This window comes from Phascolarctos cinereus, unplaced genomic scaffold (genome assembly GCF_003287225.1).
Source record: "Phascolarctos cinereus isolate Bilbo 61053 unplaced genomic scaffold, phaCin_HiC Scaffold_2;HRSCAF=192, whole genome shotgun sequence".
Classification (NCBI taxonomy): domain Eukaryota; kingdom Metazoa; phylum Chordata; class Mammalia; order Diprotodontia; family Phascolarctidae; genus Phascolarctos; species Phascolarctos cinereus.
In genome coordinates, this window is record NW_027555625.1 from 140,708,567 (window position 1) to 140,723,632 (window position 15,066).

Consider the following 15,066-nt stretch of genomic DNA (forward strand, 5'->3'; position numbering starts at 1 on the left):
CACGGCTAATGGGATCAGGGCAGGTTTCACAGAAGATGCCGGCAGATGAATGAAGAACTGAGCCTGGAAAGAAGACAAGTACTCAGAGGTGGACATGAAGAGGGAGTAAGTTCCAGGCAAAGTTTCCAGGCGGTTGGCCTGAAAGCCTTGAAGAGCTCCAAGGGACAAAAAGACAGTGCTAAGGCACTACTGTTGGAGATAGAGTGAGAGGAGTTTATGAGCCATCTAGAAGTCTAATTTTAATGTAGAGTTCAAGATGGGAAGAGGGCCCCTTGAAATAAGCCTAGGAAGGTAACTAGGAGCCTGATTGTTAAGGGCCTTAAAAATGACAGGCTAAGAAGTCTGCATTTTATCCTAGATAAAACAGGGAGCCATCGAAGGGTTTTGAGCACAGGATTGACATGATCAAACTTATTTTTTTTCTTAAATAGTGTTTTACTTTTTACCCAGTTACAAGTAAAAATAATTTTTAACATTAATGTTTAAAAAATTTGAGTTCCAAATTTTCTCTCTCCCCCCCTCATTTTCTTCCTCCCTGAGACAATAAGCAATTTGATATAGGTTATACATGTTCAATCGTGCAAAACACATTACCATGTTAGTCGTGTTGTGAAAGAAGACACCGACCCAAAGGAAAACAAAAATTAAAAAAATACAGAAAGTGAAAAACAGTATGCTTCAATCTGCATTCAGACCCATCAGTTCTTTCTCTGAAGGCAGATAGCATTTTTCATCATGAGTCTTTTGGAATTGTCTTGGATCATTATATTGCTAAAAAAAAAGCTAAGTCGTTCACAGTTGATCATTGTACAGTATTGTTGTTACAGTATACAATGTTCTCCTGGTTCTGCTCACTTTACTTTCCATCAGTTCATATAAATCTTTTCAGGCTTTTCTGAAATCAGCCTGCTCATCATTTCCTATAGCACAATAATATTCCATTACAATCATATACTACAACTTTTTTAGCCATTCCCCAATTGATGGACATCCCCTCAATTTCCAATTCTTTGCCACTACAAAAAGAGCTGCTATATTTGTGTATATGTGGGTCCTTTTCCCTTTTTTATGATCTCTTTGGGATACAGACCTAGTAGTGGTATTGCTGGATCAAAGGGTATGCACAATTTTATAGCTCTTTGGGCACAGTTCCAAATTGCTCTCCAGAATGGTTGGATCAGCTCACAACTCCACCAACAATGCATTAGTGTTCCAATTTTCCCATGTCTTCTCCAACATTTGTCATTTTCCTTTTTTGTCATATGAGCCAATCTGATAGGTGTAAGGTGGTACCTGAGTTGTTTTAATTTGCATTTCTCTAACAGTGATTTAGATCATTTTTTTCATATGACTATAGATAGCTTTAATTTCTTCATCTGAAAACTGCCTGTTCATATCCTTTGACCATTTCTCAACTGGGGAATGACTTGTATTCTTATAAATTTGACTCAGTTCCCTATATATTTGAGAAATGAGGCCTTTATCAGAAACACTGGCTGTAAAAATTGTTTTCCAGCTTTCTGCTTTCCTTTTAATCTTGGTTTCATTGGTTTTGTTTGTGCAAAAACTTTTTTTTTAATTAATTTATTTTTAGTTTTCAATATTCATTTCCACAAGATTTTGAGTTTCAAATTGCCTCCCCATCTCTCCCCTCCCCCCGTCCCAAGATGGCATGCATTCTGAATATCCGCTTATTCCAATCTGTCCTCCTTTCTATACCTGGCCCCCACCCCTTCCTCTTCTATTTTCTTGTAGGGCAGGATAAATTTCTATGCCCACTTTGCCTGTATCTCTTATTTTCCAGTTGCATGTAAAAACAAATTTTAACATTCCTTTTTAAAACTTTGAGTTCCAAATTCTCTCCCTTCTTCCCTCCCCACCCATCCTCACTGAGAATTCCATATAGGTTATACATGTGTAGTCATGCAAAACATTTCCATAACCGTCATGTTGTGAAAAACTAACTATATTTCCCTCCATCCTATCCTGCCCCCCATTTATTCTATTCTCTCCTTTGACCCTGTCCCTTCTCAATCTGCCCTCCCTTCTATCACCCTCCCATCCTCTCCCCCCCCCCATTTTCCTGTAGGGTAAGATAGATTTCCATACCCTCTATGCAAAAACTTTTTAACTTAATGTAATCAAAATTACCCATTTTGCATTTCATAATGTTCTCTAGCTCTGGTTTGTTCATAAATTCTTCCCTTCTCCATATATCTGACAAGTAAACTGTTCCTTACTCTCCTAATTTGCTTATGGTATCGCCTTTTACGTCTACATCATGTACCCATTTTGACCTTATCCTGATACACAGTGTGAAATGTTGTTCTGTGCCTGGTTTCTGCTGTACTCTTTTCCAGTTTTCCCAGCAGTTTTTGTCGAATAGTGTGTTCTCATCCCAGAAGCTGGAGTCTTTGGGTTTATCAAACAATAGATAACTATAGTGATTTACTACTGCGTCTTACGTACCTACTCTGTTTCACTGATCTGCCTCTCTATTTCTTAGCCAGTACTAAATAGTTTTAATGATTGCTGTTTTATAATATAGTTTTAGATCTGGCACAGCTAGGCTACCTTCCTTTGCATTTTTTCCATTAATTCTCTTGATATTCTTTACCTTTTGTTCTTCCAGACGAATTTTGTTATTATTTTTCCTGGCTCTATAAAATAATTTTTGGTAGCTTGGTATGGCACCAAATAAGTAAATTAATTTAGGTAGAACTGTCATTTTTATTGTATTAGCTTGGCCTACCCATGAGCAATTGATATTTTTCCAGTTGTTTAAATGTGACTTTATTTATGTGAAAAGTGTTTTATAATTGTGTTCATATAGTTCCTGGGCTTGTCTTGGAAGGTAAACTCCCAAATATTTTATGTTGTCTATAGTTATTTTAAATGGAATTTCTCTATCTCTTGCTTCTGGGCTTTGTCGGTAATATATAGAAATGCTGATGACTTATGTGGGTTTATTTTATATCCTGCAACTTTGCTAAAGTTGTTAATTGTTTTGAATAGTTTTTTAGTTGATTCTCTAGGATTCTTTAAGTATACCATCATATCATCTGCAAAGAGTGATAGTTTTATTTCCTCATTGCCTATTTCAATTCCTCCAATTTCTTTTTCTTCTCTTATTGCTAAAGCTAACATGTCTAATACAATATTGAATAATAGTGGTGATAATGGGCATCCTTGTTTCACCCTTGATCTTACTGGAAAAGTTTTTAGCTTATTCCCATTATAGATAATGCTTGCTGATGGTTTTAGATAGATGCTACTTATCATTTTAAGGAAAGATCCATTTATTGCTACGCTCTCTAGTGTTCTTAATAGGAATGAGTGTTGGATTTTGTCAAAAGCTTTTTCTGCCTCTGTTGAGGTAATCATATGATATCTGTTAAGTTTGTTATTGATATGATCAATTATGCCCTAGTTTTCCTAATGTTGAACTAGCCCTACATTCCTGGCATAAATCCCAGCTGGTCGTAGCATATGATCCTTGTGATATATTGCTGTAATCTCCTTGCTAGTATTTTATTTAAATTTTTTGCCTCAATATTCATTAGGGAAATTACAGGTTTCTTTCTCTGTTTTAGCTCTTCCTGATTTGGTATCAGCACCATATTTGTGTCACAGAAGGAATTTGGTAGAACTCCTTTGCCTATTTCTCCAAATAGTTTGTATAGTATTGGAATTAAGTGTTCTTTAAATGTTCGGCAGAATTCACTTGTGAATCTGTCTGGCCCTGGGGATTTTTTCCTAAGGAGTTCATTGATGGCTTGTTCAATTTCTTTTTCTAAAATGGAGTTATTTAAATATTCTATTTCTTCTATTAATCAGGGCAATTTATATTTTTGTAAATAGTCATCCATTTCACTTAGATTGTCAGATTTATTGGCACACAATTGGGCAAAATAGCCCCTACTTATTGCTTTAATTTCCTCTTCATTCATAGTGAATTCACCCTTTTCATTTTTGATACTGATAATTTGATTTTCTTCTTTTTTTATATCAAATTAACCAATGGCTTATCTATTTTATTGTCCCTCCCCCCATAAAACCAACTCTTCCTTTTATTTATTACTTAATGGTTTTCTTACTTTCAATTTTATTAACTGTGCCTTCTGTTTTCAGGATTTCCAATTTGGTGTTTAATTGGGGATTATAAATTTGTACTTTTTCTAGGTTTTTTTAAGCTACATGCCAAATTTATTAATTTGCTCTTTCTCTGTTTTACTGATGTGAGCATTTGGAGATATAAATTTTCCAGGGGCAGCTAGATGGTGCAGTGAATAGAGCACTGGACCTGGAGTCAGGAGGAACCAAGTTCAAATCTGGCCTCAGACCAAACACTGTGACCCTGGGCAAGTCACTTAACCCCAAATGCCTAAAAAAAAAATAAAATTTTTAAAAAAGACATAAATTTTCCCCTAAGTATTGCTTTGGCTGCATCCCATACATTTTCATATGTTGTCTCATTGTTATTCTCTTTAATGAAATGATCAATTGTTTCTATAATTACCTGCTCATTCTTTAGAATTAGATTATTTAGCTTCTAATTAGTTTTTAATCTATCTTTCCATGGGTCTTTGTGAAATGTAATTTTATTGCATCTTGATCTGAAAAGGATGCGTTTAATATTTCTACCTTTCTGCAGTTGATCATGCGGCTTTTATGCCCTAATACGTGGTCAATTTTTGTGTAGGTGCCCTGTACCACTGAGAAAAAGGTATATTCCTTTCTATCCCCATTCAGTTTTCTCCAGAAGTCTATCGTATCTAACTTTTCTAAAATTCTATTCACTTCCTTAACTTCTTTCTTGTTTATTTTGTGGTTAGATTTATCTAGTTCTGAGAAGAGAAAGTTGAGGTCTCCCACTAGTATAGTTACTGTCCGTTTCATCCTGTAATTTATTTAACTTCTCCTTTAAAATTTTGTATACTATACCATTTGGTGCATATATGTTTAGTATTGATATTACTTCATTGTCTATGGTACCTTTTAGCAAGATGTAGTTTCTTCTTTATCTCTTTTAATTAGATCTATTTTTTTCTTTTGCTTTATCTGAAATCATGATTGCTACCCCTGCTTTTCTTACTTCAGCTGAAGCATAATATATTTTGTTCTAGCCTTTTACCTTTACTCTGGGTGTATCTCTCTACTTCAGATGTGTTTCTTGTAAACAACATATTGTAGGATTCTGGTTTTTAATCCACTCTTCTATCTGCTTCTGTTTTATGGGTACGTTCATCCCACTCATATTCACAGTTAAATTTACTTGTATTTCCCTTCATCCTGTTTCCCCCCATTTATATTTCTCTCTCTCCTTTCACTCTGTCTCTCCTCACCAGTGTTTTGTTTCTGACCACTGTCTCCCTCAATCCGCCCTCCCTTCTATCAGCCCCTTCCCTTTTTTTGTTCCCCCTCCCACCTACTTCCCTATAGGGTAAGATAGATGTCTATACCCAATTGAGTGTGTATGTTATTGCTTCTTTGACCCCAATCTGATGAGAATGAAGTTCAAGCAATGCTCACCCCACTCCCTTCTTTCCCTTTACGGAAGTCGGCCTTTTGCACCTCTTCATGTGAGATAATTTACCCCATTCTACCTCTCCCTTCCCTCTTCTCCCAGTGAAATTCTCTTTCACATCCCTTAATTATTTTATATTATCTCATCAAAGTCCACTTATACCCTCACCCTCTTTCTATTTATACTACTTCTAACTGCCCTAATAGTAATATAGGTCTTAAGAGTTACAAGTACCATCTTTCCATGTGGGTTTGTAAACAGGTTAACCTTTTTGAATAACTCATGTTTACTCTTTCCTGTTTACCTTTTTATGCTTCTCTTGAGTCTTGTATTTGAAAATCTAATTTTCTGTTTAGCTCTGCTCTTTTCATCAGGAATGTTTGAAAGTCCTCTATTTCATTGAATATTCATTTTTTCCTTTGAAGGATTATGCTCAGTTTTGCTACATAGGTGATTCTTGATTATAATCCAAGCTCCTTTGCCTTCCAGAATATCATATTCCAATGCCTCTGATCCTTTAATGTAGAACTTGCTAAATCCTGTGTAATCCTAATTGTGGCTCCTCAATATTTGAATTATTTCTTTCTGGCTGTTTGCAATATTTTCTCCCAGATCTGAGAGTTCTAGAATTTGGCTATCATGTTCCTGGGAGTTTTCATTTTGGCATTTCTTTCAGGAGGTGAATGGTGGATTCTTTCAATTACTATTTTACCCTCTGGTTCTATAATATCAGGGCAGTTTTTCTTGATAATTCCTTGAAAGATGCTGCTCAGCCTCTTTTTTTGGTCATGGCTTTCAGGTAGCCCAATAATTCTTAAATTATCTCTCCTGGATCTATTTGCCAGGTCAATTGTTAATTGATTCTTAATGTCTCACGGAGTCATTATCTTCCACTTGCCCAATTCTAATTTTTAAGGAATTATTTTCTTCAGTTAGCTTTTGTACCTCCTTTTCCATTTGGTCAATTCTATTTTTAAGAAGTTGTTTTCTTCAGTGAATTTTTGTACATCTTTTTCCATTTTTTGTGCTTCCTTTACCAAGCTGTTGACTCTTTTTTCATGATTCTTTTGCATAACTACCATTTCCTTTCCCAATTTTTCTTCTACCTCTCTTATTTGATTTTTAATATCCTTTTTGAGATCTTCCAGGAGTTCTTTTGGGGTCTAAGACCAATTCATATTTCTCTTTGAGTTTTTGCATGTAGGCATTTTGATACTGTTGTCTTCTTCTGAGTTTATGTTTTGATCTTCCCTGTTGCCATGGTAGCTTTCTATGATCAGGTTTTTAAATGTTGGTTTTGTTTTTGTTTTTTGCTGATTTTCCAGAATATTTCATGCCTTTTAAAATTGAGCTCTGCTCCTAGGATACAAGAGGCACTACTATCCCAAGCTTCTTGTTTTAGGGGCTAGGGGCACTGGCCACATTTCTGCTCTGGGGGGCTTCTGGGGCTGGCAAATTGCCTGCTGCACCTGGGGCTGGAAACCTCACAGTTGGACTGCTTTGTTGTGGCCTCAGGACCTCAGTTGCTGACCTGTTCTGGCATCAAGGACCTCCTGCTGGCTTGCCTGGATGCTGTCTGTGCTGGGTCACACTCTCCTTTTACCTGAGTGAGGCAGACCTTTCCTGCAGTCCTTCTAAGTTTTCTCGGGCTGGGGAATTGTTTCACCTCATCCTTTTGTGGTTTCTGCTGCTCTGGAATTTGTTTTGAAGTGTTATTTAAAGTTGTTTGGAGGTGAATTTGGGAGAGCTGGTGCAAGTTCCTGTCTTTTCTCTGCCATCTTTGCTCTGCCTCTCCAGATTTATTCTTTAGGAAGATTATTTTGGCAAAGAATGGAAAGGAGAACGGAGAGTTTTGTGAGTAATTATAATAACAGCTATCATTTATACTGTGCTTTCAGGTTTATAAAGTATTTTATAAATATAATCTCATTTGATCCTCACAATCCTGGGAGTAGGTCTTATTATTAATATCTCCAGTTTACAGATGAGATTGTCAAATGAGATAATAATCGTAAAGTACTTAGCACAGTGCTTGACACATAGTAGTAAGTGCTATATCAATATTAACTATTTTTCTTTTTATTATATCAGGAAAATGAGGCAGACAGTGGTTAAGTGATTTGCCCTGGGCCACACAGCTAGTTTAGTCTTGGAGGCAGAATTTTAATTCAGGTCTTTTTAATTCCAAATCCAGTGCTCTATCCACTGTGTCACTAGTAAAGCAGTCCAAGTAAGAGGTGATGATGGCTTAATCTAGGGTATCAGCCATGTGGGTAGAGAGAAAGGGACATATCTGAGAAAGGTAGAGGAGATATGTTTCCAACAAGGACCTCTTCTTGTTCCTCTAATGTTCTGGGGTCTCCCTCCTGCCCTCTCTTTCCTATTAGTGAGTTGCAAAAGAGTATTTTTAAAATATGCATATCATAGTCCCAGCCCTCAATCTGCAAACTTCCCTGGTTCCTATGGTGTTGGGGTATGAGAAGGAAATGGGGGGGGGGTGGTCATTACTAAAAGGTTCGAGTCTTCAGGCCTTTTTTCTTGTTAAAGGGTTCCACTAGCTTAATTCATAAGGTTTTTTTTTTCTATTTAAAAAAAAATTAGGTATGTACATCAAGATAGGCTAACTGAATTTTATAAAAGCATGAACATTTTACTTTTAAAACTGCCAGAATGATAAATAGTAATTATAACTAACATTTACATACCACATTAAGGTCTGCAAAGCTCTTATACATTTTCACAGTTTTTCCTCACAATCTGTATGTATCTAGGCAACACAGCATAAAGAGTTATGCTGAAAAAAATAGCTCTTTCTTTTAGTTAATTCAATTTTTTAAATTATCAAACATTTTCCCCTCCACCTTCCCCCCAAAAAGAAACCCCTCATAATAAATATGCATGTTCCAACAAAACAACATCCCACATTGGCCATGTCCAAAATATGTCTCATTCTGTGTATGTAGTCTATCACCCTTCTGTCAGGAGGTGGGGAGCATTCTTTATTCTCAGGGGTTCTTTTTCAGGAAAATCCCTTGCATTCCCCTTACCAACTCTCCCACGTAAGTACATCTAATTTCTTAGAGGAGAAGGATTGTCATTTCTTTGCCATCTGAAAATAACTCCCAATCCTTTGCACTTTGAGAGAAACTAAATAGATTTCATCAAGACACTTACTAGCTGGGTGACCAAGGGCAACTCATTTAACTTCTATTTGCTCCACTTGCCTCAACTGTAAAATTGAGATAATAATCACACCTACCTCAAAGGGTTATTACGGGGATCAAATGAGGTAATATTTGTAGAAAGAGCTTAGCCCAGGGCCTGGCACATAGGTGCTATGTAAATGCTTATTGCCTTATCCCATCCCCACCATGAGACCTCTCAGAGGGACCTACCTTCTATGGCAATCAGTTTCTGCATCTGTTCCTCTCCTCAGTCATCTTTTCCTCCCCTCCTCCCATTTCCAGCTCCTCTTGACTGCCCCAGCAAAATCACCATTTGTCCTTTCAGTTTCCACTTACATCCCTGGATCCCCCTGCTCCTCGATTCCATGTAAGTCAGTCATTCTAACAGACCCTTTTTCTCCATCAGATTCTCCTAGTTCCAAATTCACCCTTATTACTCTATTCTATTGATAAGAGTCAGGGCAGGTAGGTGGCAAAAGTGGATAGAACAGGGCCTGGAGTCAGGAAGATTCATCTTGGTGAGTTCAAATCTGGCCTCAAACACTTACTAGCTGTGTGATCCTGGGCAAGTCACTTAACCCTGTTTGCCTCAGTTTTCTCATTTATAAAATGAGCTGGAGAAGAAAATGGCAAACCACTCCAGTATCTCTGCCAAGAAAATCCCAAATGGGGTCCCAAAGAGTTTGACATAACTGAAATGACTGAACAGCAGTATTTACAGAGTCACAGAATTTCAGAATTAGAAGAGACTTCATTTAGTTCAACCCATAACTGAATGGTGATCCAGCTATCCAGTCTTCTCTTCTCCGAACCAAACACCCTCAGTTTCTTCAATGGATCCTTGTCTGGTGTGGTTTCCAGTCCTCTCACTACTAAAAATCCCGTCCGTGAGCCAAGCTCCAGCTTCGTCAGTGCCCTTCCTAAAATGTGACCTCCAGAAGGGAACACAATACTTCAGCTGTGAGCTTAGCAGGCAGACCCTTCTTCTGGACACATGGTTCTCTTCATGAAGCACAGCACCAGTGACTTTGTCATACTGTTGACTTACATTGTGCCTGGAATTCTCTCTGTCATCCTCTTATCCAGAAGCACATTTCCCTTCTTGGATCTTCTTGTCCCCAGTATTTAGTTGATGAGAAATTTATACATCCACATTGGTCTTTTTTAGACAGTTCTCCCTTTTCTTCGTCATAGAAATCATTTGCATTTGTGTCATCAGCATCTCAATGATAACTTCCATGCAGATGACTCCCAAGTCTATAATCTCAAACTCTGAGCTCTTCTTCGAGTTTCAGGCATATATTCCCAACGCAAGATATCTCTACTCACATGCCCCTCTAGCATGGCAAAGACAATATTTCTAAAACTGAATTCATCTCCCCTGAATTTTTGCCAGTCATCCAGGCTTGAAACCTGTCATAAACTCACAGATCTAGAGCTGGAAGGTCATGTAGTCCAATCCCCTCATTTTATAGACAAGGAAACTGAAGCCCAGGGAGCTGAAGTGACTTGCATGGTCATACAAATAGCAAGAGTCAGAGGTGGGATATAACCAAGGTGTCACTCTTACTATCATGCCCCCTCCCTCTCTCTCTTCCTCCACCCCCACATCCACACAGCTGCTAAGTTTTGTCGATTGCAAGACAAGAAATTGTCCAATTATCCAATTTATTCCTTGATCCCATTCTTTCCTCTGTAATGACATTAACACTACTCTATTTCAGATCTTTATGATCTCTTGCATGTGTAAGATAGTGACCCTTAGTTATGTGAAAATCTTGGTTGCTGATAGGAGCAGAAAAAATTTGTGTGTAGAACACTAATAAAATCATTTTGAGAAGAAATACAGCTCATCAGAGGAAAGGTCTTAGGAGAGACGGGCTGTTCTGAGAGAATGGGAGAGAGGATATATCTTCCTCAGAGGCAAAATCCCTGACTGAAGGTGGGGAATGACTGCAAGGCATTACTGTCCATAAGTTCATTTACCTGTGACTGGTTTCAGGGTTTTGAAGGATAAGGTTTCTCATAACTGAGAAACTATAAATCAAATAACTATTTAGGTACCATCAAAGACATACCTGAAAGGTGGATTTTAAAAATTTCATATCATAGAGACAAGTCACAAAACACCAAGATGCCCTGTTTTAAGGCATTGGAAGCTGGGGGGGGGGGGCACGAGGGCAGATGAAGTCAGAAGGTAGAAGAATCAGGAGAAAAAGAGGAGATAGAAAAAGCTAGAAACAGAAGATCAAGAAGGTAACACTTAGACTATTGTAATAATGCCTTTGTAGGTCTTTCTGCCTTTAATCTATCTCCTTTCCAATTAATTTTCACATGGCTGCCTGAGAAATCTTCCTAATTTGCTGTTCAGTTCACATCACTCCCCTGCTCAAAAGACCTTCACTAGCTCCTCACTGTTTACAGAATGAAGCATAAATTCATGATTCTGGTTTTCAAGCCTTACCCCCACCCCTCCCACCCCCACCTTATCTCACTACTCCTTCTTACCTATTTCATCTTCCAGCCAAACAAGATTCTTTTCTCTATTCTCTAGGGTCCCCCCCAACTGCATCTCATACTGCTGAAAGTAATAATAATAGTTAACACATAGCTCCTACTGTGTCCCAGGCACCATGATAAGCATTTGATCCTCACCACCCTAGGAGGTAGACGTTATTATATTCCCATTTTATAATTGGGAAAACTGAGGTAAACAGAGATTAAGTGACTTGCCCAAGGTCACACAGCTAGTACACGTCTGAGTTCAAATTTGGACTCAAGACTTGGCACTGTATCCATTATGCCACCTAGCTTTTCAGACCTCCCTTCCTTCAAAGTCTAATTCATGTGCCATCTCATTATATTTTCTCTGGATCATCTCCCAGCTGAAAATGATCTCTACACCTCAAATGTCTTTTTTATGTCATCGTCAGGGCATCTCCCAAGCACTTACTAATTCTCCTCTGCATCTTGGTTATTCGTGTATATTTCTTTCTTCCAAACTATTAGATTTCTCTCTGAGGAAATGTCTGTGTTATATCTATCTTTGTATCCCCAATATGTGGTGCAGTGTGTCCAATGGCCTTTTCTTGAACCTCACCTTTCCTGATGTTTCTGTAGCCTTGTTGACTACCTTACCCTTCCCAGTCACCAATGGAGTGAAACAAGGTTGTGTACTTGCTCCCGTGCTTTTTAGCATGATGTTTTCAGCAACGTTGTCAGACACCTGCAATGAAGGCTGTTAAGGCCATCAACGTCAGCTACCACACTGATGATAGATTATTTAACTTGAAAAGGCTAAAAGCCAAGACTAAAGTGGAGGGAGTGTTGGTGCATGATTTTCTGTTCAAAGATGATTGTGTACTCAATACAGCCTCTGAAGCTGAAATGCAACAAAGTATGGATGGATTCTCTGCTTTTTGCTAATTTTGCCTAACAATCAACACTAAGAAAATACAGGTGCTCCACTCGCCAGCACCATACCATTATACATGGAACCATCAGCTACAGCAAATGGAGAAGTTTTGAATATTGTGGATGGGTTCACTTACCTTGTCAGTGTACTTTCCAGGGCTGTACACATTGATAATGAGGTTAACTCACACACTGCTAGAGCTAGCTCAGCATTTGGGAGGCTCTGAAGAAAGTGTGGGAGAGAAGACAGATTAGACTGACTACCAATCTGAAGGGCTACAGAACCATTGAGCTGACCCCACTGCCTGTGAAACATTGACAGTATACCAGTGCCATGCCAGGAAACTGAATTGCTTCCATTTGAATTGTCTTAGGAAGATTCTGAAGATCACTTGGCAGTATAAGGTACCCGACACTGAGATCCTTTCTCGAACTAAACTGACAAACATTCAAACCCTATTGCAGAGTGCAACTCCGATGGGCTGGCCACTCTGTTCAAATGCCAAATGTATGCTTGCCTGAAAGACTTTTATGGAGAACTCACACAAAGCAAGTGCTCACATGGTAGTCAGAAGAAGTGAGACAAGGACACTCACGGTCTCAGAAAATTCTGGAATTGCTTGCATGACATGGGAGACACTAGCACAGGGCCACCCAGCATGACATGCCCTTATCAAAGAGGTGCTGTGCTCTATGAAACAAAGCAGTATTGAAGCAGCTCAAAAGAAACTCAAGATACGCAAATTTAGAGAATCCATCCCAAATGTTCACATGGACTATTCGTGCCTGACCTGTGGTAGAGCCTTCCAAGCTCGTGTTGGTCTGATCAGTCAGTTGGACTCTAACATAGTGATGTCATTTTGGTCTTTTTCAAGAACCAAGGACAGCAGTCGAGTAACTGTTACTCTCTCCTCGGTGGGTTTTCCTGATGCAGCTCTCTCCTCATAGCTATCTGACTACTCTTGCTCTGTCTTCATCTATGTCCCGCTCCCTAACTGTGAGTGTACCCCAAGACCCTGTCTTCAGCTCTTTCTTCTTTCTATATTCTCTTTCTGAGTGGTCTTGTCCATTCCCATAGGTTCAATGACCAGTTTTCATTGCTATATAGAGTACTTCCACATCTATACATCCAGCCCTAACCTCTCCCACTGGATGTCCCATAGACAACTCAAACACAATATGTCCAAAGCAGAACCTACCCCTTTTCCTAACTTCCTTGTGTTGGTTGAGGACATCACCATTCTTCCGGCCACTTGGGTTGCAACCTTTGTGTTCTCCTTGACTTCTTATTCTCCCTCACTAGACATAGCCAATCGGTTGCTAAGTTTTGTTGATTCAACCTCTGCATTCCTTACATATGTCTCCTCTCCACTCCCATGGCCACCACCCCAACTCAAGCCATCATCCTTCACCTGTGCTATTGCAACAGCTTCCCAATTGGTCTCCCTGTCTCAAATCTCTCCCTCATCCAATCCATGCTTCCTACAGTGGCCAATCAAATCGATCAACAATCACATTTAATAAAATAAATACCTACTATATCCCAGGCACTGTGGAGATTAATAAATAAATAAATTTTTTAAAAAAACATTCCCTGCCCTCAGGGAGTTTCCATTCTAACGAAGAAGACCATACACATGGATATAGGTAAAGTATACAAAACAAAACGCATACACATACACAACAGATACAAGGTAATCTTGGGAAGGTTTATGCAGTTGGGAGGCACCAGGAAAGGGCTTGTGAAGAAGGTGCCACTTAAGTAGAGCCTTAAAAAAACCCAGGATTCCAAGAGTCAGAGGTGAGGAGAGAGCATTCCACAAATGGGGACAACCAGCATAAAGGTGGGTGATGTGGTACTTGTGAGACATGGCAAAAAAGCTAGTGTGGCTGAACTTTACAGTTTATGGAGAGGACTGATGGGTAATATGACTAGAAAGGTAGGACGTGACTAGACTCCGAAAAGCTTCAAATCCCTCAAAGACGATTTTATATTGAATCTTAGAGATAACAGGGAGCCATTGGAGTTTTTGGAGCTTATTATTAAGTTTATTATTATTTATTTTGACATGGTCAGACCTTCATTTTAGTGACTGTATGCCAAAGAGTAGAACAGCTAGGTGGCCTAGTGTATAGAGCAACCAGGGCTTCAAGTCAAAAAGACCTGAGTTCAAATCCAGCCTCAGGAACTTATTAGCTACCTAGGCAAGTCATTTAATGTTTGCCTCAGTTCTCTCATCTGTAAAATGAGCTGGAGAAGGAAATAGCAAACCACTCTAGCATCTTTGCCAAGAAAATTCCAAATGAGGTCATGAAGAGTCGCACATGATTGAACAACAAAATGCCAAAAGAGGCATTTAAAGATTTTCATAATCTGGCTTCAGCCTTTCACTCCTCTTCAAGCACCATGCTACGGTCCAATCAAATTGACCTAGCTATTTGCTGCTCCTCACATACAGCACTGTATCTCCTTTTTCCAAGATTTTGTACAGGCTATGTACGTTGGGCCTGGAATGTACTCCCTTCCCCACCTCCATTTCTTAGCACCTCAGCATCCTTTAGAGTGCAACTCAAATGCCACCCCCCATATCAGACTTTTCCAGAATCTGTCCTGGCTGCTAGTGCCTCCTCTCCTTGTATTTATCTTATATATAGTTTGTTATCTATTTATAGGTATCCATGTTAATCAATATATTGTTCGCCTTCTCAGGGGGTGGGAGAGGGGCAGGAGGGAAGGAGAGAATTTGGAACTCAAAAATTTTTATAGTGAATGTTAAAAATATTTTAAATGTAATTGGGAAATATTTAATGAAATAAATAAAAACGTAATGTGTGTATCCATGTTGTTTTCCCCAATTGAATCTAAGCTCCTTGAGAACAGGGATTGTGTCCCTTTTGTCTTTTTATCCTCCAGGCCTAGTACAGTGTCAGGCACACAGT